This window comes from Phascolarctos cinereus, unplaced genomic scaffold (genome assembly GCF_003287225.1).
Source record: "Phascolarctos cinereus isolate Bilbo 61053 unplaced genomic scaffold, phaCin_HiC Scaffold_726;HRSCAF=1367, whole genome shotgun sequence".
NCBI classification, from domain to species: domain Eukaryota; kingdom Metazoa; phylum Chordata; class Mammalia; order Diprotodontia; family Phascolarctidae; genus Phascolarctos; species Phascolarctos cinereus.
Window position 1 is genome coordinate 268,216,392 of NW_027556098.1, and position 23,785 is coordinate 268,240,176.

At 39.9% G+C, this 23,785-nt stretch overlaps 1 protein-coding gene and 1 long non-coding RNA gene across 2 annotated transcripts in view; one reads left to right on the plus strand and one right to left on the minus strand.

The window, feature by feature from the left end:
• The window catches only part of NTM (neurotrimin), a 1,253,923-nt gene that overhangs the window by 1,193,323 nt on the left and 36,815 nt on the right, over positions 1–23,785 (minus strand). The window lies entirely within an intron of this gene.
• On the plus strand, positions 1,226–7,001 carry LOC110192569 (uncharacterized). Its single transcript, XR_002320192.1, has 4 exons — positions 1,226–1,446; positions 3,301–3,397; positions 4,888–4,972; positions 6,767–7,001. It is a non-coding gene; the product is annotated as an uncharacterized LOC110192569 (long non-coding RNA).

Genomic DNA, 23,785 nt, shown 5'->3' on the forward strand with positions numbered 1-23,785 from the left:
ATACTGGAGATAAGAGCTCTTGAGTTTCTTCCAGTCCTCTGATTAAAATTCAATTATATGAAACTTTTATTAAGTACTTAATACATGCTAGAGCTAAGTGTTTGGCATAGGAACTATGGCTGTGATTTCATTCATGTAAGGAAATCCCAGATGAGGAAACTTTTTTTTTTCCCAATGCAGGTCAGCACTTTGTCTGCCACTTATATTCTAAGAGAGTCCCCAGGAATATGAAGAGATTAAAGTACTTTCTCAGAGTCATATAGCCAGAACATGTCAGAAGCAACACTTGAACTCAGGTCTTTTGGCTCCAAGCTCAGCTTTCCATTCCCTGTGCCATGATGGCCCTAAAAATAGAAAGATAACTGATTATTAATAGCCAATGATTTGGGGCAATCCAGGGTTCCCCCTTCTTCCAAAGGCCTCATTTCAAAAACTCAGTCTTTGAAGGTCGAACTTGCTTTCTCCTCTATCAGTCCCCACCCCACTTTACAAGGAATCTCTAATCTAAGGTGAATTCCACTCAATCAAGCTTGGGTGGAGATAGATCTTTTTATCTAGATTGCCCAAGGCTGGGGTGGCCTGGGTGTACGGATAGGGTTGGTGCAAGAATGATATGATGTCACTCTCAGCCCCTCATTGCAATATTCATTATCTCATTAGTTGTTAAACAATCAGTGTTGAGTGCCACTCTCAGGAAAATCCATTCCTCTTCCAAGGAAATACAAGCTATGAGCCTGCTGCCATGATTGTCTGAGATATTTGAGAGTGTCACTGACCATCTATTAAAAATGCTGGCATTATTAATAACATGACTAATTACCCAGAAGTTATATCTCTCCAACTTTTTAAACACTACACAACAATACTTTCCTCTACTTCACTGCCCTTGAAATGTTAGGGAAAGAAGAGCTTATGCAAACGTATGTGGTATAAAGTAGAATATGCTAAGGACAAAAGGAATGATCTGGGGAAAGTACCATATGAAATATGAAAAGAGAGTCCTTTGAGTTGAAATGATCTGGGAAAGCTTCTTGTGGGAAGTAGCACCTAAAGTAGACACTGAAGAAAGAGAACGATTTCAAGCAGCAGAGGTGAGGAGAGAAATACATTCGAAGAGTGGGAGACAGTCTGCACAAGGGCAAGAGAGAGTGAGGTGAGATCATAATGGGCCAGCCTGGCTGGAGTATATGTAAAGGGGAGAGAGAAGAAAACAAGGCTAGAAAAAGAGGTTGGAGTCAAATCATGGGCCATGTCCATTGGCACAGACACTGGGGAACCACAGAAGGTTCCGAGCAAGAACAAAACATGTACCTAAGCATTAGGAAGATATTAGGGGGAGAAGAAGTTGGTTTCATCTTAAAAGATCTGCTGCCTTCTTGTTGGTTACATAGATGCCCTATGCAAGGCACTGCCCACCCAGAAAGAGAAGCAAGAAATCAAACTAAGGTACAAAAAGATTTCTAAAGGCATCTTTGTCAAAGATCAATTGGAGAAGTGAGACTAGGGACAAGAAGACTGGTTATGAGGTTATTAGAACTGACTAGGAGAGTAGTAATGAGGGTTTTATATGGAGCGGTGATTATGGGAGTGGAGGGGAAGAAACAGTGCTAGAGATTATTGTGGCCAAAGAGTTGGCAAGACTTAGCACCTTCTCAAATGTAGGAATTGAGGGAGAGAAAAGAGTCTAAGAGAATTCAGACAGTTTCAAGCCAGGCTGGCTGGAAAGCGGGCATTACCATCAGCAGAAATAGAGACATTTGGAGGAGAAGCATTTGGGGCGGGAAGTGCGGCACAGCCGTGATGAGTTTACTTATACAGATCTTGATTTTAGGTGTCTGCATTGGCATCCAGGTGGAGATACCCTATAGGCAGCTAGAGATGTGGGACTGGCAGTCAGGAGAAAAATAAAAGCTGCTTCTTCTTCACTTTTTCTGGTTTTCTTACCCTGACCTGGTCCTAGGGCAGAGGGGCAGTTAAAAGAACTTTGAATTCTCTTAGTAAGCATCGGAGAAGCTTTGTGTTTAGAGGTGCAGAGCTTCATTAGTGATGCAGTCGCTTGTATCCTCATGTGTATTCATAAGAACAATGAAATAGCTAACACCAAATAACCACGATGCTCAATATGCATTTTGCAGAGACTGAGGTAGGTAATTCTTAATAACAATGTTTAGGTTAGTCATCTAGCAGCGGCTGTTTTGTGTAATCGGAGGCTGAACACAGGAATTGTGAAAGGATGACACAGAAGAGCCTGTGTGAAATAGGAAAGAGGAAAGGCTTCCTGGGGGCTGGGGAGAGAGGTGTCTAAGAGGATCCAAATCTTGACCTCTGTCATCCCAAAGTCATTTGTGCAAGAACTTCCTATAGATGAGACCTAATTAAATGCCTACTCTTAGAGGACTGTCTGCAGGAGTCTGGGTTGACCTTGAGAGAACAGGTCAAAGGATTAAGCAGCCCCAGGTTAGGAAGGACCTGGGGAGAGATCATCTAAGGGATCCCCCTTCCCTTCACCACCAGCCAGGATAAGAGTCTGACTATCTCACAAAACAGATGTACATGCAGCAAAGGGCAAGATCCTCACTAGACCTTGCTCATGTCCAGCTTCTTCACCTTGTCACCCCGTCAGAGAGGGTTAGACAAAATCCTTAGGTCAGATCCAGAGCTGGCCATGTCACTGAGCTCAAGTTTATGTAGCAACTGCAGACAGACCTGCCCCTGAAAAGGGCAGTGAGAGAGTGACTGCAGCCTGACGAATTAATAACTCATCAGCAAGCACACTTTTTTCTATCAGAGAAAGCCCAGATTTCTAGAAGCGAAAGATGTAGCAATTAGCGTGCTGGGTGTCTGCCTCCTCCTGCCAGGTGGCTTCCTCCCCGAGCTTGAAGCTCATCTTACATTCGACACAGGATGGCAGGCTCTGCTCCAGGGAGATGAGAGGAACATAATAGATGGAAAGACTGCAATTCAATTCAAATTAAAAAAAAAAATCCACTGAAAGCTTAGTATTTGCAGGGCATTGTGCTGGGCTCTGAGGATAAAAAAGATGAAAGAAGACATGCTTCCTGTCCTTGAGGAGTTTACAATCTAATAGACTGCAGGCTCAGACAGAAGGGCCTTTTGGGGGTGCGAGTGAAGAGAAGGAAATGCAATGAAGTAGTGTCCCTCTATTCAAGGATATTGGACTGGGGAAGATGGGGAAGGTAGTTTTGAAGTACACGAGAGAATCAGGCAAAGCTGATTCTATCAGTTGACTGTTATCCTTGCTAACAGACTAAAGATTTCATATTCGTTCTGTACCTTCAGTGACCGTGGTTTCCTTTATGACTCAGCTGTGAGTGCTGTTCTCTGCGGCAGAAGACCTTTCCTGGTGCTCTCAGCTGCTAGCGCCTTCCCATCAAAGGTGACCTTGTGCCTACTTTGTATGTATCCTTACATAAGTGCATATTCTGTCCCAATGGATATAAGCCCCATTGAGGGCCATTTCTTTCTCTGTATTTGTTTCCCCACCACGGAGTGCAGTGCCTACTCTGCAGCAGGTGTTTAGTAAAGCCTTATTGATTGATTGATAATAAATAAATAAATTGAACAAGAAAGAAAATAAGCAACTACTGAAACTCTTACACTTGGCTTTCTGGATTGCATCGCTTGGGCCTGTCTCGCCCTGCAGCTACTCACCTAAACATTTAAAACTGGCTTCTTAAATGGTGAAGGGATGAAGTCTTAGATGCCTCCAGAGGAAGTTGAATGGTGATGAGGAAGGGAAGTAGGGTGGTCTCCTGCTGCTGGTATGGGAATGAAAATGGGGTGCAGATCTAAGAAAAGAAAGCATCCTCATCTGTCTGCTGCCATAAGCAGGCTATGTTAGATACTAGCACATGCCTTTCTCATTAGGGCGTTACATGTAAAGGGCAAAGAAAGGCGAATGACTGTCTCGTCTAATAGAACACTGAGAAGGAGCTTGGCATAATGGTTAAAGTGGTGCACTCATCCAGGCATGAAGGCATCCAGTGTTTGCTTCGCACATACTAGTTGCTTAGTAAATGTTTATTGATTGATTGAACATAGGGTCATATATCTAAAGCTGGGAGGGGGTTCAGAGGTCATCTAGTTTACAGGTAAGGACACTGAAGCCCACAGAGGTTAAGAAATTTGACTAGTTTCTCTCTCTGTCTGTCTCTCTCTCTGTCTCTCTCTCTGTCTCTCTTTGTCTCTGTCTCTGTCTCTCTCTCTCTCACATACACACACACACACACACACACACACACACACACATACACAGAGGATCAGAGGTAGAATTTACCATCACTGTTTTTTGCACTGAGCTGGGATGCATTATTTGGCCAGGATGTGCTGCTCCTGATAGTAGCTATATGCCCATAATCACTTTGTTTTCTCATCTGTTGACTTAAGCTCATAACACCTGTATCAGCTATTTCACAGGGTCATTCTGAGGTTCTATGAAGATCGCATACATAAGGTGCTCTGAGAACAAATTAGAGGAAAATGCCCAAATGCCCTCCACTCCCTGCCTACCTCCCTCCCCATGATTGAGCAAAGTACCTACAGATCTCTGTCAAGGCAGGATTCATGTGTCCCTTTGGCACTTGGCTCTGCAGAGCTAACCGCTGTGATCTCCCAGCTCTGAGGGTTCATGAGAATTGTCTCAGACTGTACGGTGAAGGAGGATTCAGTGCTGTCCATGCTCAGGTGGTACCTCTGTGCTCCACAAGTATGTCTCCATGTCCGCACATACATAAAACACACACCCTGGCAGACGGCCAGGCCAGACCTTGGTGATTTGTTTTCCTTTCTTGCAATTTAATAGAGAATCAATAGACTAACCAGGGAAATCTCTATTTCGGCTTCATTTCTTCTACCCTCTGCAAACAGCTCCTGCCAAGAAGCAAGAATTTGGCTTTGCACAAGAGACAAACAAGGAAAAAATCACATTCTGGTGTCTAAATGGATAGACCAGGTAAGTGGGGGGGCAGCCTTGTACCATAATCCCCAAGCCCATCCCAGTCAATATTAACCAGCTTTGATTGCCTGAACTTTTTATCCCTGCTTCTGCTGTCCCCATTCTCTCCCAAACCAGTGTTTGAAAGCATAGCTACTATCTCCTTGAGTGGGAGGTGGGAAACAAAAGGGGATTTGGGTATCTCGAGGTAGTGTCAGACCTCTGCCACTAAGATAGAGATCTGCACAGATAGCTTACAGCCTGTATTACTGTAACTCGATGTTTCCTCACTGATAACGCCTGCAGCAGGCTCTGACTCCAGCCCATACAGAATGCCGCAGCTGGAATGGAACACACCATTTGGTTCATATGATTCCTCTAACATAAGAGGCCTGATACCAGCTTCCCATTGAGCTCTGAATTCCATTCAAAATTGCTTTGTTGACATTTAAAGGTCTCCATCAGTCTAGTCATGTGGTAAAGGAGGCGGATAAAGTTGCAAGCTCCCTCCCTACCTCCCAGCTGAACTTCAAGACAAACCCGCCAGCTGTCTGGATGGAAGAATTCTCCTTGGTCAGAGATTTGAACCTTCTCAATAGCCAATAACTCAAATAAGATCCTATTAAAAGAGAAAATGAAATCTGTAACTAAACCCCCCTGAAGGGTCCCAGCTGCTCTGCCAAGTTTCCATTTTGGTTCCTTTCCCAAAAGATTCACATCGTAGGAGATTTTTAAGAGAAGCCCAAAGTAGAACTTCCTAATGGCAAAGCACTGAACAGGCTATTCCAACTGTACAGTTATCCCTTCTACATCACATGGGGTTAGGGGTATGGCACCCCCATGATCTGTAAAATCCTCGTAAAAATTTTTTGGCCTCCTTTTGTACCAGAGAAGAAGTCTGAATTTTTTCTTTTTCTTTTATGGGATGTTTACAGTACCTTATTGTAAAATTTGGGTTAAGTATTTGGTCATAGGCTCTGGGTTGTCTCCTGGCCTTTACCTGTTGTCTGTGACTTCTACAAAACTCCCCCAAAATTCCTATTTTATTTCTTATGCCAACCCACAATATATTTAAACCTCTATGTGGAAAGTTGCAATGTGGAAGGGATGATTATACTTCCTTTTTATGCAGAGGTTTTAAGAACAGAAATTGACTCTAGGATCCTGGAATTTGATAGTTTAATATATTACATACTGACTGGTGGCAGGATACACCAAAAGTCCTTTGAGGGACCTTCCTACTCATGATTCTTTGACTTCATTTTTTTTGAAGAGTCCTTCACAATTCCCATTCTGGTTACCATACTGACATGCTGAGTGGGTGCAATGGCATAATAGATACAAATTTGGCTTTGGAGTCAGAAAGAACTATATTTGAGTCCTATTTTGGCCCATCCTTGCCACGTGACCCTAGGAGAGTCATCTTTCACTGCCCTGTATGATTTTTAAAACTTTTTAAAAAATTTTTCCCTCTATTATTATAAATTGCAGAGCCAGTGCTGATCAGCTTTGGTAAAGGGGATTTCCTCACCTGGATGAAATGACAATGAAATAAATCACAGGTCCAGTGATGGAGGTGGGGAATGAAGAGAGGGTGAGGAGGAAGCCTAGATGAAATGGGCTAAGCAATAAACAACATAAACTTCATTCTAGTGCCCAAAATTTTAGCCAAATAAATGTTTCCATTATAGTTACAGACTGCCCAGAGGGATTGGACTTACAGGTCACATCTTTCAGTAGGACCCCTCTCCCAAGGCCCGAAGGAGCTTAAATTCATTGGTAAAATGAAATTCTGACCTGATTAATTCCTAGATAAGAGCTTTGGATTTTTTTGGCTTCACTGTATTTCAAATACCTGAGTGTGGCACGAGTATCTGGTTCCAGCTGGGAAAAGGAGTGGCCATTTCCAGTTCCTGCCATCAAGAAGGACTGCTCAGGAGAAGATGGACATGAGACAATGGACAGTTCATGTGGCAGACGGTCATGGCTCCAAGCTGGCTGCCTGAAGCCCATCAAGCACATGCCAAAAAATACAAATACACCTGCTCCACTCTCCCACTGAGTCCTGTATCGTGTCACGCACTGCTAAAGCTAAAGAATCATTTATTTTTCCATGATTAAGTTTTTATTCAACTCACAAAAGGGTTACATATAACTGAGTTTTCGTCTGGTCTAAGGACCTTTTTCCTCAATTCCTCCTAACTCTAAAATATTATAATAATAGTATTAGTAGTAGTAATAATAATAATAACAACAGCATTTATATAGTACCTTCTCTATACCAGGCACTGTGCTAAAGGTTTAGCAAATTTTATCTCATTTGATAACATCTTCCCAGCTAATGAAATTTAACTTTCTTTACTAGGCCAAGAAAATCCACACTTCTAACTTGCAAAGAGTAGGTTATCTTATTAGCACTAAAATGTTCTCTATCCCAAAATAAAACACCATCAAAATTCTGCCTGCAGCCAGAGGAATGTGTGGGTTTTGCTCTATCAGTGCCGGAGGAGAAAAATGCAGTTTTCACTTTCTCATATTTAAAAATGTGGAACTCTTGGTGGAATGAATGATATTTCATTATTTGTGGTGATCAGTTCACCAAGTAGGTAAAAGTCACCATAAAGACAAACTAAAATTGAATGTGTATGTCTGTGTATGAGATGTTTGTGGTGTTGATAGTGGTGGTGATGTGTGTGTGTGTGTGTGTGTGTGTGTGTGTGTGTGTGTGTGAATGTGTTTTGGAGGGAGCAACATTGAGAGGTCCTTTGAGAAAATAAAATATTGTGGAACCATTATGCCAAAAGAACTTTAAAGGTCCTTTAGAACATAGTATCAAACTCAAATAGAAACAGATAAGGCCTAATGTTGACTTAGAAAATCACAAACTAGCATTATCTATTTTCTGTTGTATTTTTATGTTTTTGTTAAACATTTCCCAATTATATTTCAATCAATTCCCTGCTACACTGGAGAGTTTTATACCCTGAGTTTGATACCTCTGCAAGTCTAGCCCAACTTCATCCATAGATGAGGATACTAGGGCATAGAGAGGGTTAACCAGTTTGCTCAAGATCATACAGCTAGTTAATAGTAGATCTGGCACTTAACTCAGATCCAGTCCAAACCAAACCAACAAGCATTAATTAAGTGCCTACTACATGCAAGGTATTGGGGTTATAAAGACAATGGAAAAGAAGCTTGCCTTCAAGAAGCTTAAATTCCACTGGAGTAGAAAGTTTTGACTCCCACTTCAGTGTTTTCTATTACCCAGTAGAGATCAGTCCTTGAGTCTAATGAAGAAATTGCCTTTGGATTCTTTAAGAACCTCTCTTGCCTCTATGAAAAAGGAAAATATCACTGGTTTATATCACTTTCTCCTGTTCTTCAGGTCAAAAATCAAAGAAATTTCAAGGTCATAAGTACAGAGGATTACAGATTTAGAGCTGGAAGATGATCTAATAAAGTGCACTCTCTCTCTCTCTCTCTCTCTCTCTCTCTCTCTCTCTCTCTCTCTCTCTCTCTTTTTGTTTGTTTGGTTTTTTTGTTTGTTTTTTACAAATGAGCAAACTGAAGATCCTAGAGATTAAATGACTTGTCCAGGATCACCTAGTTAGTAAAGTCAGAATTTGGAATTGATCCTAGGTCTTCCTGACTCTAAGATCAGTATTCTATTCACTACCCTATGCTAAGAGTGTGTTGTGTCAAGGATACGTAATCAGCTGAATGTGAGGTATCTATATGAGCCATTCACACAACCATACACACACACACACACACACACACACACACACACACACACACTCCTGTATTACAGCATACCTGGATGAGTATTTGGAAAGGAAGCTCTATGTCTTTGTATCATTTCTAACCTGGAGATGGGAGCACAGGATTTGCCCAGTAAGTTCCTCTCGTCATGTGGCCTGACTCTGCATCTCTCTGTAGTCATTGACTTGGCTTTATTTGCAACTAAAGCCCAGTTGGGGAGACCAGCAGTTCATTCCCTAGCATGATGAAGGCGAAAGAAGTCATCAGCAAACATCAGAGGCAGCAGGGCAGGGAGGTGGTGTTTGCTGAGGGAGGGGAGGAGTAGCCTTGTGCATTTTTCAAAGGATTTCTTGCCCACTTACTCAGCAGTTCTGGAAATGCATAGAATGAACAAGTGAAATAATGATGCTGAAAAATGATGAGCTTGAAGGTTAAGCTCACTTTCATTTCAAATACCTTGGTCCCTTTCCCTCACCCTCCCCACCACAGTGTTTCTCTCCCTGGCTCGCTGTTAGGAAATGGGAGAATATAACACAGGACAGCACAGAGATGCACTCTCATTGGCCAGAGCAGAGCTAGAAAGACAGGGATGGGATGCTCTTCAAAATCTCCCCAGGGCAAGGATCCTGTCTAACGCATCTGTAATGTTGAGTATAGCACCTTCCCTCCTCCATCACCCACACACATATACACGATACATGTAGAGTTGACTGTTTAAAAATAAGAACAAAAAAAATCCAATTTAAATCCACAACCCCACAGGGAAAAGCTGAAATGCTGGGGGAAAATGAAGGACCCAGAACGGCATAGTAGAAACAACCCTGAACTAAAAAGTCAGAAGATTCTTCTTGTTCTCTCATTATCAGGGGACAAATTCTTATCCCAGACTCTAATGTGTATTAATTGTGGGACCTAGTAGTTCACTTTCCTTGGACTCAGTTTCTTGGATTCATTGTTTGAAATGGCAGAAGATGATCTCTTAGATTGGTTCCAGCTCTAGAATTCTATAATTTTGACCTGACTTCTGCCAGGATTCCATTCCCAAGATAAGTCTCCCAATTGGTATGGTTCTTAACTTCTATGAAAAATGACTACAACTTGAGAGCTGTCAAGGTTCCTGGCTACCATGCTGAGCTCTTTGGCATTTTGGCCACTAGGTCTAGCCATATGAAGTAGGATCCCAGAGTCTCAAGTCAAGGCAAATAATGGCAGAATGACTTTGTGGTTTAATGGAAAGGATATAGGATTCTTGAGTTCAAAGCCTACTTCCGTTGCTTATTACCTTGAGTTGGGTCAAGCTACTAACCAATCTTAATTTCAGTTACCCTATCTGTAAAATGTAGGAGTTAGAATAAATGACATAAAAGGTCCCTTCTAAGTCCATGATCCTATGAAGGAAGCAGAGGGTAGTCCCAGCCCTGTGGTAAATGCCTCAAAGGTCATGAAAGCATGAAAGCATTTCCTATTAGGGAATGGAAAAGAAAGGTAAGAATAAAGGCAGGATGGAATAAGCCTGTCAGATAGAGAAATTGCCACTTAGTGATAGAGAAAGCAAGGGCATCCTAATGTGGTGGGGGGGGAAGAGAGAGAAATGATAAATTTAACCAAATGGTAGAAGGAGAGACTAAATATACACTTACATTGATCACTTGCAAAAGGCGCATGCAGATTCACGCAAATGTGCATGCAGATTAGGTTTGTTCACTGGAGCCTGGGCAAGGGGCCACCATGGTCCCTGGGAGTGTTAAAGACAATGATCTATATGACCAGATCACCTTAGGAAATACTGACCTGGCTGGCTTTTGGCAAAGCTGGGAAATCTGACTGCAGTGAATTCTCTAAAGATAGGACTTTGCAGGATCCTATGCAAATGGATGGTTATTGGTACTAGGTATACATGAAGGTCGGAAAGGGATTCCTTCAGCGAGGCTGAGCCTAGAACTCCCACCCCTCAATCATAGAATAACATAGCAAGATAGTTCACTTTTGGCAGCATATTTTACTGGAAATAGCACCAGATTAGAAATTACAAGGACAAGCTTTCATTACTGGCTCTGCCACTAACAGATTACATGACCTCAGACATGTCACCAAACCTCTGCCAACCTCAAAAAGACATAATGCATGCACTTCCTTGTTTTCTACAAGGAAAGTACTTTATATACTTCAAAGTATTACATTAATGTTGCCTGACACTGGCAGAGTAAGCCTCTTTCACAGGACTCCCCAATATATATATATATATATCTCTGAATGGGGATATTGAACAAAGAAAGTCCTGTGGCTAACAGGAGGACTGGTCACACCAGCCCTAGGGATGGTGAAAACCTGGGCTTGGGACTTCTTGCCACAGAAGTCTGGGGATAATCAAACAACAAGATTTTATTAAATGGTGACTATGTCCCAAACACTGAGGTAGGTGTAGACAAAAGCCTTCAAGGAGCTTATCAGAGAAGATACCACACTCACACACACACACACACACACACAGACACACACACATACATGTATGTACACACACATACACATTTTATGTACAAAATAAATATAAGATAATTTGAAGGGGAAGGCACTAGTCAGCTAGGGAGTAGGGATCAAGAATTCCTATCAAAGATTGTACCTGAACTGATCTTTGGAGAAAACTATGGCTTCTAAGGGTTAGAGGTGAAAAGGGAGTGCGTCCAGGCATTTGATGGGGTGGGGAAGGCAGTGGAAGAACAGAGAACTCAGATGGAAATGGAATGATTGTGTGTGGAGAACTGTAAGGAAGCCAGTTTGGCTATACCCTAGTATGCATGATGGGGTGTGATAGATGATAAGGCTGGAAAGTTAATCTCCCTGAACTACCTCATTTCTACTTTTCCAGTAGAAAACAAGCCTCTAAGAAGTTTGTTTTATAGTGGACCTATAAATATTCCCCATGCAAAACTCTACATTTGGTTCGCAGGGCCTGACATCCCCACTGTTTCTTTTTCCCTTTTTATTTGTGTAGGCCCCGGAACTAAAAATCACCTCCTGTTAGAACTAGGAGAAAAGCCTGGAACACTATATATACATATTTTATATATATACACACACACACACACAGAGACATATATATGTATATATATATATATGTTTCTGTGTGTGTGTGTGTGTGTATATATATATATATGTACACACACACATATATATATACATATACCATACACAGAGACATATATATATATATATATATATATATATATATATATATATGTCTGTGTGGTATATATATATACATACACATACACACACACACACACACACACATAAATGGACAGAACAGCAACTACAAAGGAATCAAAAATAAATGTTGTGAAATTTTAAAGAGAACAAGCTTAGCCCCAAAAGAAGAGATATGAGAAGATGTTCTCTTCCTATCTTCTTTGCAGAGGAGGGGACAGGGAAGAATCCATGGGTGTGTAACATTGCATAAAACATATTTTTTCTACATATTTTAATTACTTTGCTGATTTTTCCCTCTTCTTCCTCTTTTTTTTTTCTTTAAATTCCCTGTTATAAGGGATGCCTCTCTCAAAGAGTGAAGGGGAAGTTCAGGAGGATATCTAGTGTGATATAAAAATAAAAGATATCAATAATATATATATATATATATATATATATATATATTTAAAAATAACAGCTTAGAAGACACAAGCAATCATCTAATACAGCGCTTTTCTCTATAGTTGAGAAAAACATGGCCCAGACACATTATCACAGGGAGTGCCAGCCCCTAAACTCAAACATAGGTCTCCTGATTCCCCAGCATGGTTTAACGGAAGCAATAGTGAATTTGGAGATGGGGGACCAGCCATCTTTCCACTCTAACATTCTCCTTCATCTTTCTAGAGGACAGATTTCCTCACCCAGTTGCCAGAGTGACTCTTTTCTCCCCTTTTCTGTTTTGCTTCTCTCCTTCCCCCTCTAGAATACTAGAATGGCAGTCCTGGCTTCTTTCTGCTACCTCCCCACATCCCCAGAATGTTTCCTGCCTGTCCCTAGTGGCCTGGACTGCTGAGAGCCTGCTGCCTGCACTGTAGGAACAGACTGTTTTACACCTAACATCAAAAGCTACCACTGCTGTAAACAATATATTTTTTAATAAAATCCCAGGGTTTGCAACCCAGCTCTTTGTTTGTCTGTCTTAATTTCATTGGATGACTGGTACTCGAAAGGCAATAGTAGCAAAGGGAGAATAGTAAAAAAAAAAAATCCTGATATTTGTGATTAGAGGATGCTCAGAGGCCCCAAATTAGTGGTAGAGAAAGCCTGGCTGGGTCTGGGGAGAGAAAAGTGGAGGGATTGTTTAAAAAAAAATTATTGAAAGATTCAGCTATAGCTTGGTAGAAGAGCAACTCTGAACTTGTGCTCTGAGATGAGGGATGTGTCCTGTCTTGTGTCATTACCACAGTGGGTGGGCTGGGAGTTCTAGGAAGCAACAAGAAGCATGCTCACAACTGTTTATTACTGAAACAGAATAAAATGCTACTTAAAGGCAATCAGTTAGAATTACTTTCAATACATAAATATTGTGGGAAATGATTAGTACATTTTAATTACTTTGCTAACACTGATAACAATCTTTTGCATGCAGTGGCTTCTGCACTGAGCTCAAGAGGCAGTACCATTGCTTTCCCCAACAGCCTCATCCCCCCTCTCCCCGCACCCGCCTTGGTACGATCTTCCTCACTTGTTTGCCCGTGCGCAGCAAATGCCAAAGTAAAACTATGACCATGTATTGCCTTTGCAAATTTGAGAGTTTGGTTGAGAAAGGAAGGGAGGGGATGTGTCCCAGCGAGATGTCCAGACATCATCCAAACTCAGCACGCACATTTTTGCCAAGTCTTTCATTTTTAAAACCTTGCTTTGACCCAGGACCTCTCCGACTGTGCTAAGGGCAAGTACTGCTCAGAATCTGAAAATCTTGGTAGGGTCCTTCTCTCTCAGATGTTCCTCCAGGCAAATCAAACTAGGAAGAAGAGTGGACTTACCTATATTCTAAACGACATAGATTAAAACCAGATAGATGATTAAATGGAGGAATAAATTAAAAATAGATGAATCAATCAATAAATAGATAAATAAATGGATGGATGGGTGAATGACTGGATAAATCATGTGAATCAATCAATGGATGAATGGATAAATGAATGAATCAATCAATAAGTGGATAGATGATTAAATGACTAAATGAGTGAATAAATAGATGCATGAATAAACAAATAGGTAAATGAATGAATGGATAATACAAAGTCTTCACACAAAGTTAGCCTCAGTTGCTATAATTAGCTTTACAGGAATAGACAGTCTTTCTTGAAACCACTTTGAACATTTCATTAACTCAACAAGCTGAGCACAAATACTCTACCTAGGAACAAGAAAGAGCAGATCAAGCACATGTACATTCAATATGCCCCATTACTCAGCAAATAAATTAATTATTATCAATTATTTTGGGAAAATTAACCAGGTCTTCACTTTTGTTAAAGATTCATTTGCTACACTGTCTAGTTCTCCCCAGCTCCTTCCCCCTTCCTAACTTGATTGACAAGTCATGGAGCAAGATTCTTGCTTGCTGGATGAGATCAAAAGGTAGTGTGGACTTGTTGTTAAAGGGAACTTAGGTCTTTGCTGGTGGGTGGCTGACTCTCGGGGGCAGCATCCTGATAAATGAGGTCAAATGCTAACAGAAAATCAGGACCTTGTGGAAATCCATCCAGGTCACTCTTCTTCTTCTCTGCAGGATTTCCATCAAACCATCCCAGAGAGATCACTAAGCAATGAGAAGACACGATCCCCAATTTCCCTTTTCTAATTGTTGACGAGTTTCCTAGGGCAGTCAACCCATGTTTATCTCTTCGTTAACTTAAGTGAAGCGTGCTACAATTTGGGACCAAAATCTATTTATTATTTGATCCTCACTAGAGATACAGAACAACTGTTGACAATGTTTTTTTTTTTTAATTTGAAGATGACACAAAACTGAGAAGAACTAATATATTGGAAAACAGGATTTACAATCATTTTACTGGGCTGAAACAATGGTTCCCAGGATCACAGAATTTTTAAAGGTTAAAGGGACCTCAGTGGCTAATTTAGTTCAACTCACACTTGAAAGGAATCTTCTCTAGAACATACAAGTGGTCAGCTATCCAGGCTCTTCCTGAAGAACTGTGGTGAAGGGACACCTCCTAATCTCCTAAAATACCCCATTCTACTTTGAGACAGCTGTTTTCACAGCTGTTAAGAAGTTTTCCCTAATATCAGACCTACATTTGTTTCTTTACACCTTCCACCTGATTGTGCCTTCTGGGGCCAAGCAGAGCCAAGTCTAATCTCTCTTCCTTTCAAATACTTGAAGACAGTGACTATGTGTCCTCCCTCTCAGACCTCTCTTCTTCAGAATAAATATCCCCAGTTTCTTCAACTTCTCATATTGCATGGATTCAGTTCCTTTCCCTTCCTATTTGTCCTTCTCTGGATGTTCTACTGATAAACAGCCTTCAGAAATTATGGTACCCAAACCTAAACTCAGTACTGCCAATGTGGTTTGGCTAGGGCAAAGTGCAGAGACAACATGCTCTCCGTATTCCTGGATGCTCTCTTCCTCTCAACACAGCTCATTTAGTCTTTTTTGACTATCACACCACATTTGCTCAATGATTTTTGAATTTACAATCTACTAAAATCTTCAAATCTTTTTTTTTCTTTCTGAAAAACTGCTAATCTAATTATTCCACCTCAACACTACATTTGTGAAGCTGATATTTTGAACCCGATTGTAAGACTTTGCATTTATCCATATTGAATTTTGTCTTATTGGATTTAACCCAATACTCTAGCTTCCCAAGATCTCTTTTTGGGATTTCAACTCGGTCATCCATTGTGCTAGCAATTACTTCCAGTTTTACCAGCTCTAAACTGATTGAGCATGTCATCTAAGTCTTTATCAAAAAGTAACAATGTTAAACATTACAAGGCCAATTGCAAATCCCTTAGACTTTCCACCAGAAACCTCAACACTGAGATTAATAAAGCACTTAGGAGGGTAAAAGGCCGGATTTAGGTTAAAGAAAGCAACTATACAAATATGACTAGAAAAGACATTGTTTGATAGCAATAAGTGATGGAGGGGAAAAGATCTGGAGATTTTAGTTGTCCACATATTAGACAACAAATGAGACACAGTTGCTGGAAAACAATAACTAATTGCAAACTCAGTACACATTATAATAGTCCATGATGTGAGTGAGGGGGGAGGAATATGATTCTATTACATAGGCTGCATCTGGGATACCGCATCAAGTTCCAGGCATCACATTTTACGATGCACACTGACAAACCAAAAAATTTCTAATGGTCTGGAAACCATTTTGTACAAGGAATGCTTGAAGGCACTGGATACACTGGACAACAGATCTATCTTTGTTCCTGTGAAAATTGTTTTGCAACTGTGTTTGTAGAGTTCCTGGCTCAGTCTATCCATGAACAATTAAGATTTCTCCAATTGTTTAGATCTGTCTTTGTTCCTGCGAAAATTGTTTTGTAATTGTGTTCTTAGAGCTCCTGGGTGTGTCTTGGCAGGTAGACTTTATACTGAGTGCAGTTATTTTCAATGAAATTTTTCTCTCTCTGTCTCTTCCTACTGAGCTTTTTTGGTCATCTATAGAAATGATGATGTCGGTGGGAAGAACAGGAGATATGAAAGCAGTCTTCCCTATTGGAAGATGTAACTTGTAGAAGACAGAATAGATTTAGCCAGGGTTGTCTCAGAGACAAGGATGAGGATAAATAAAAAGAAGTTGCAGTGAGAAAATTTCTGCCCAATATAAGGAAGGAAACAAACATTTATTAAGTGCCTACTATGTACCATGCATTGTGCTAATGGTTCTACAAATGTCTCATTTGATTTTCATAACATCCTTATGAGATAGTGCTATTGATACCCATTTTACAGTTGAGGAAACTGATACAGACAGAGGTTGAGTACCTTGCTTAGAGAGACACAACTAGTAAATGTCTGAGGCCCTATTTGAGCTCAGGTCTTTCTGACTCTAGACCCAGTGGTCAAATATGGTTACCTATCATTCTAATTGCTAGAGACATTCACTTGAGCTTGTCTCCCTGGAAAAGTAAAGTGCTCATAGTCAGGAGAAGAATCATACTTTTGGAAAAGAACACAGATAAAGGTTATCTTGTCCAACCTTTTGTGTGTCTTTTTTTTTAATATGTGTCATATTTCCCTATTACACTGTGAACACCAGGAAGGTAGGGCATATGTTACAGTTAATCGCTGCTTTCCCCCCAGACTCATGCATAGTAAGTGTTTAATAACTGGTGTTTGAAGTTTGACCTTTTTCTTGTATAGGCATATAAGGGATCTACACAGCATACAAGGAATCTCTTGTATGCCATCCCTGACTGACTGTCATCCAGCATCTATTTGAAAACTTCTAGTGAGAGGGCACTCAGTTCTTCACCAGGCAGTCTGTTTCATTGTTGAATAGCTCCAACTGTCCTTACATTGAGCCAAATCCTCTTCCCTAAAACTTCTACAGTAAAAAAGACCAGCCTTGGCATTTACTTCTACAAAGGCATATGCTGCTGAGCTGGGTTTTTTTGGCAAATGAAAGTTAGGTAAGAGTGACTAAATGGTGGAAGGCAGAGTCACATGTGCCTAGGTCACCTACTCACTAATTTATGCCCAGGATTGTGAAATGGATTAACAGATTTCCTCTTCCTTCCTTTTCCCCCTTAGTCCTTTATTTTCTTCCTACCTCTTTGTCTCCCCCCTTTTACATTAAATTCCATTCTTTTTCAATTAAAAATGTCTTTATTTTTCCTCCCTTCATCTCCTCCCACTAAGGGAAAAAAAAGAAAAACAAAACCCTCATCATAAATAAGTACGGTCAAATAAAACAAATTCCTGTATTAACCAAGTTCAAAAATATGTCCTATTCTGCGTATTAAGTCCATCACTTTTCTGTCAGGAGGTTTGTACAGAGTCAGGTAAGCAGAACTAGGAGAACAATTTATGCCATGACAACAACATTGTAAAAACAAACAGTTTTGAATGACTTAAGAATTTTGATAAACAAAATTATCTACCATGATTTGAGAGGGGAATTGAAAAAGAATGCTACCCTTCCCTTCTCATCAAAACCCAACTGATTCCTAGGAAATAAAAATACCATGATGGGGTATCCAACTGCATACTGTGAGTTGTCTAAGTTAGTGGTTTGCTAAGGTGTTTCAGACAAAGAGTACCATGACATCTGTTCTGTCTCTGCTAATTTTCCCCAGAGAAAGGGGGCCCAATAGACACACAGTGCTTGAGGATAAATTCTGTTTTCCAACTTGGCCATTTTAGGCTTCCATAGAAGTTAATTGCGTACAAATAAGAAAAGAGCTATACAGAATATGGTTCCCTTTGCTGCATAAAACTATCCTTAGGGCTCTGTTCAGGGCAGTAACTGGGGAAGGAGAGGAGTTAAATGTTTTCTGATTTCCTTGAATTTTAAAAATACATGTGTTTGTTCTTGGTGTGTTCTTCAACAGCTGGCTTGGCATGTTAAGGGGCTCCCCACTCACACCAGAGATTTGGGGTCACTAAAACCACCCCTTTCACAAAGACTAGCAGCACAGCAGTACTTCTCCATCGAAGTCCCCCATGTTACCACCTCTCATCCTTCTCTAAGTTAGTCACTCCTACTCTCAGAACAATCATACTGTCTCCCAGTGCACACAACCCAACTGTCAATCAATCAGGAAGCCTAGTGAGAGGACACTCAGTTCTTCAGCTCCTTCTGATTGACGGAAACCCCTCCTGCTCCAAACAAAATCACTACAATGAATAGACAAACTACTTCTATCTTAGGAAACTCCCTTTTCCACTTTGTCCTGTGTGTGGGTTAGGGGCATATGTTCACAACATAGCTACCTCCAATCTGACCCATTTTAGGGCAGGGAAGACAGCAACATTGAGAGAAAAACAAATTTCTTCAAATCAAGGATGAAACCCCAAAACCACCTTGCAGAAGGCACATTAGGCTGATTATGATGGTTATTAATAATCACAGGTACGGGGCACTTCAGAGTTTGCAGAGAACATTAACATTCATTATGCTATTTTGGTCATCATAACAATCCTGAGAAATCACAGAGGAGAGATTTCATTTTCTCCATTGTGCAGACGAAGAGAAAGGGGATCATTCAGGTTAAATGACTGGATCAAAGTCACAAATCTAGCCAATGGGAACTCAAAACCAGGTTTTATTTATTGTTTGTTTGTTGGTTTATTCCTGGGCCACTGTTTTTCTGTTTTTTTCCCCTCTATTTTCTTTTATTTAAATTTTTTTATCAGTCTCTTTTATTTTCATACCATAGTCATTTCTGGATATTTCCAGGCCTAGTAAGAATTCCCTTGTAACTAAGAAAAACAACTTAGCAAAATCAGCTGACATTACAACAAAGTCTAACAGTATACAACACTCCTCATCCACAGTTACCCATTTCTCCAAAGAAAGGAGGAAGGTGTATTTCCTATTCTTTGCCAACATTGGTCATTATAATCATAAAGCATTTGGCTTATTATAGTGTTCTTTTCATTTATATTTTTGGAGTCTGTGTCTATTGTTTTCCTGGTTTTACTTATCCCTAGCTGTATTACTTTATACAAATCTTTTCACATTTGTTCTCAGTAAAATGTAAGAACATTCTTACTTTTGTATTTGGAACCCTAGTGCCTAACACAGTTTCTAGTACACAATAATGACTTAGTAAATATTGATTGACTTAATCCAAATTTATCATATTCATCATTTCTTACATTCATATGATATAATTTGTTTCACAGTTCTGCAATTAGTGGGTATCTACTTTGTTTATACTTATAAACAGATGGACTGATGGACTTTTCCTTTCTGTCTTCAGCTTCCTTATTGATAGATGCCCAACAGCTATATTGTTGGATCGAAGGCTATGAAGTTTAGTTACTATTTCCTTTTTTTATTTAACTTTTATTTTATTTTTTCAATTACATATAAATAAAAAAATTTTAACATTCTTTTTTTTTAATTTGAGTTCCAAATTCCCTCTCTCCCTCTCTTCTTCCCTCCTTGACAAGGTGAGAAAGCACTTTGATATAGGTTGTACATGTGCAGTCACGCAATATATTTCCATATTAAGCCATGTTGCAAAAGAAAATGCAGAACAAAAAGAAGTTACTTTTTTCAAATATTTCTAAATTATTTTTCATAACGTTTAGCCTAATTTATTGTTCCACCTTCCTGTAGCCCCTCCAACATTACCTTTTTTTAAAACATGTTTTGTCATTTTTGCCAATTTGTTGGAGGTGATATAAATCCTTGCTTTGATTTGTATTTATTGTTAATGATATGAAGCCATATCCATTTCATATGGTTATTGATAAAGAATCAGTTGTTTACATACTTTTTGATCCTTCATTTATTGAGGAATGGTGTGTATGTTTGTACACTCACACACACACACACATATACACATCTATTGGGGAATGGTGTGCATATATATGTGTGTGTGTGTGTGTGTGTGTGTGTGCGTGTGTATTATATATGTATATATATGTACCATTCCCCAATATATGAACAGTCAAAAAAGATGTAAATAACTGGAGTCTTTATCAATAACCATATAAAATGGCCTCAAATCACTAACAATAAATACAAATTGAAATAAGGTTTCATATACATGTGTGTGTATACATGTATGTGTTAATTTGATTTCCTACACCTGAAGTTTTTTCGCTCTACTCTACCACTTTGATTCGTAGACATAGAAGGTGATGGCAGATGGAAATCACAGGAGTTTAATATGCTTACCACCCCCTCTTTTCCAGATACCTTTATTGCTATAATATATTTCTTAAATGTGAGGACAAATGAGGAGTAATGAAGACAAAGTCCAGTTGGGGAAAGAGGCTAGTTTTCAAGTTCCAAATGCCCTACAATTCATGGTCCCATCCTTTATCTCCCATCCTTTTCTCATTAAAGAAGGCTATTCAGATTCATTGGCCAAGTCTATAACTATCAAATCTCTCCAGGCTCTGGTTAGAGCTTTCCTTTGGGGGGCTTATCCCTGAAGGAATTACACAGTAAGGAAGTTGGTATAATCCAGAGTTCTAGAGAGCTGGTCTTTGGAGTCCAAGGACCTGGGCTTAAATGTTATCCCTGCTACTTACTACCTGTGTGACCATAGGATAAATTTAGAGCTGAAAAGGAAACCAGAGGACTTCCATAAACCCTTTGCCCCATTTTATAAATTAGGAAACTGAAGATCCAACATCACACATTAGTACAGGTCTTCGGCAAGTCTCGTAAGCCACGTCACAGTTGCTTTACTTGTAAAATGACAGGTTAGACTAGGTGATCTTAGTCTTCCAGTTCTAAGTCTATGATCCTGTGTGTTTCCTAACCATACCTGGATTAACTGATAAGCAACTCATATACAATCTCTTATTTTAACCTTATCATTCAATATTCCCTTTCTGACCCCAAGATCCTGTCTTCATTCAGGAGGACTGAGGTACTAGCCTTGGCATTCTCCCCAGTTCCTCTATTAATTGATAAAGTTATGCACCATGGGAGACTGATGTTGTTAACAAAAAAAGATTAGCATTTTTAGCAGGGGAGATGTCGGGAGAGATACCTTATTATTTTTTTTAGAAGAGATTGTGTTTTTTGAGGCAGATGAAAGGAAGTCCAAGGAGATGTGCATTTGACTCCCCAACATGTTTCTTCAAGCCTCCCTCAGCAGTACTTAAAGGCATTTCCAGTGGAAGACTTTATGAATGCAAAATGAACTGAGTGCCTTGTGCCTCTTCCAGAAGAAAGGGAAAACTTATCTTTTATATACAATATTTCCTTTATGACTGATGCTGTGCATCTTGCTCTCGTGCTGTCGGCACCACTTCAAATGCCAGTCTGACCTTCCCAAGGTCACAGCTCTGCTCAGCAGTCACCCTCTCAGGGACCAGCTGAAAAACTGAAAGTGCCCAAGCTCTGTCTTCTGCCTTTCCTCACTCAACTCAAAGGCCTTGCCCTAGGGTGCTGGGCACCTGTATTTCCCAGCAGTCTAGCAGAGTTGGTTATACCAGGGAGAGGAAACTTCCTTTTCCTACAGGGCAGAAACCCAAAGCATTCTTGGGTCTAACTAACAAGCCTCATATTTCTTTAGCATTTTTTTTAAAGCATCATAGTTGGAGATTCAAATGAAGAAGTTAAATGGCAAATGAAAATGTGAATGTATTTGTACTCTCCACACCAGACACTTATTTATTTTTGCCGTCAACCTGATTTGTCTCCCTTTCTGGAACAGTAGAGATGTGAAGGTGGGAGATTTTGTTTTAGTTCTTATTCAGACATTTGGCTAGCTCTGTGGCTGTGGGCAAGTCACATCATCTCACTGATTCCAGTCATCATATTTGTAAAATAAGGATACTGATATAAACACTACATATCTTGTAGGATCATTGAAGCCATTAGTTTATAAAAGCAATAAACAAAAGAGTTACTATCATGACTATTCTGTGCTGGCCTATTGTTTTAATTTGGTCCTATGCCTGGTTTTGTTTTACTTTTTTTCACTGCCTGCCTATATCATTGTTTTCTGCCTAGGCTTGTCATCTTCTAGCAAGCAGAGGTAAGGTCTGTATAGTTTTCTTTACGTATTATACAAATAGCCACTTAAAATTCACTTTTTTATTCCTATACTGAAAAAATCATGGCATTCTGGAAGTAGGCAAATGCCACTTTCTCCTTAAAGTGATTCCTTTCTCATTTCATCTCATTTAACTTTATGCTAATTATATGTACTTATGATATTCTAATTTGTACTATATTTATCTGTGTTACTATTTTATTTTCTGGTACTGGATTATAAGCTCTTTGAGGACAGGGACAATATCATAATTATTTCTGCACCCTCCCACTCACCTCTGTCAGCTAGCAGTGCTTTGCATGAATATATTGATTAATTAATTAAATGTAACTCATTACCAGTGGATGGGTGGTATCTAAAATATCCCCAATAAAATGCCATCAGACCTCTAAATGAATATATCTTATCATGGGGAATTCACAATATCAAGGCACAACCTCTTCTTGGAGAACCCTAATTGTTAGGAAGTTATTCCTCTTACTAAACCTAGATCTCCCTCCCTGTAATCCATTCGGTCCTGGTTCTTTCCTCTGGAGTCACACAGAATAAATTTAATCTCTTTTCCACATGACATCCCTTCATGCTTCAATAGGAATAAGATTTCTCATATGGTAATCACCTTGGGAATGCAAATAGCTATGGGGTGCAATGCAGCCTCTGGGTAGGGACTGCACACTGTTATTGCCAAAGCCTTTGCAGAAGAATCCAGTATTCAGCTGGATACTGAAAATCTTTGGAGAGGTTGGATAGTTGAGGAAATCAGAGGGCCCTGAGGAAAATGGTAATATTCTCACTCTCTTCACCTCACAAACCAATCCTGATAGGCTGTATTTGCTGGGGCAAAGTCAGAAGTAAGGGAATGGGGGCTTGCTTTCCCTCCCCCTTGAGGCAGGAGAGGGCACTACTAGTAGCCCTTAGCCATTACAAAACTTGACTTTTCTGCAGCTGACTGAAAACTGAGTGACATGGTGATTAATAATTGCCTTTTAGTTTGAAACAGGCTTAGAAATGTCCATTAAGGGAGGTATTGAGGCATTATACATTAATCCTAAGCATTCCCTTTCAAACTCAAATGGAATAACTAACTGTTGCACAATTCAGTGGGGGTAGGGGTGAAAAGAGGTTGGGGATCTAGCTCACTTTCTGAGTAACTAGTGAATAAACACCATCCATGAAACTATTAAGTTAATTTAAAATCCTGACAATTTAGCATGACTCCAGCAAGATAAGAACCATTTATTAAAAGGCACAGTTCATTAACCCAAATGCTATTGGCATATTTGCTCAAAGAGAAAGGAAAGGGCCCAAATCTTATCCGGGAGTCCTCTTTATTTTCCTTGGAGACAG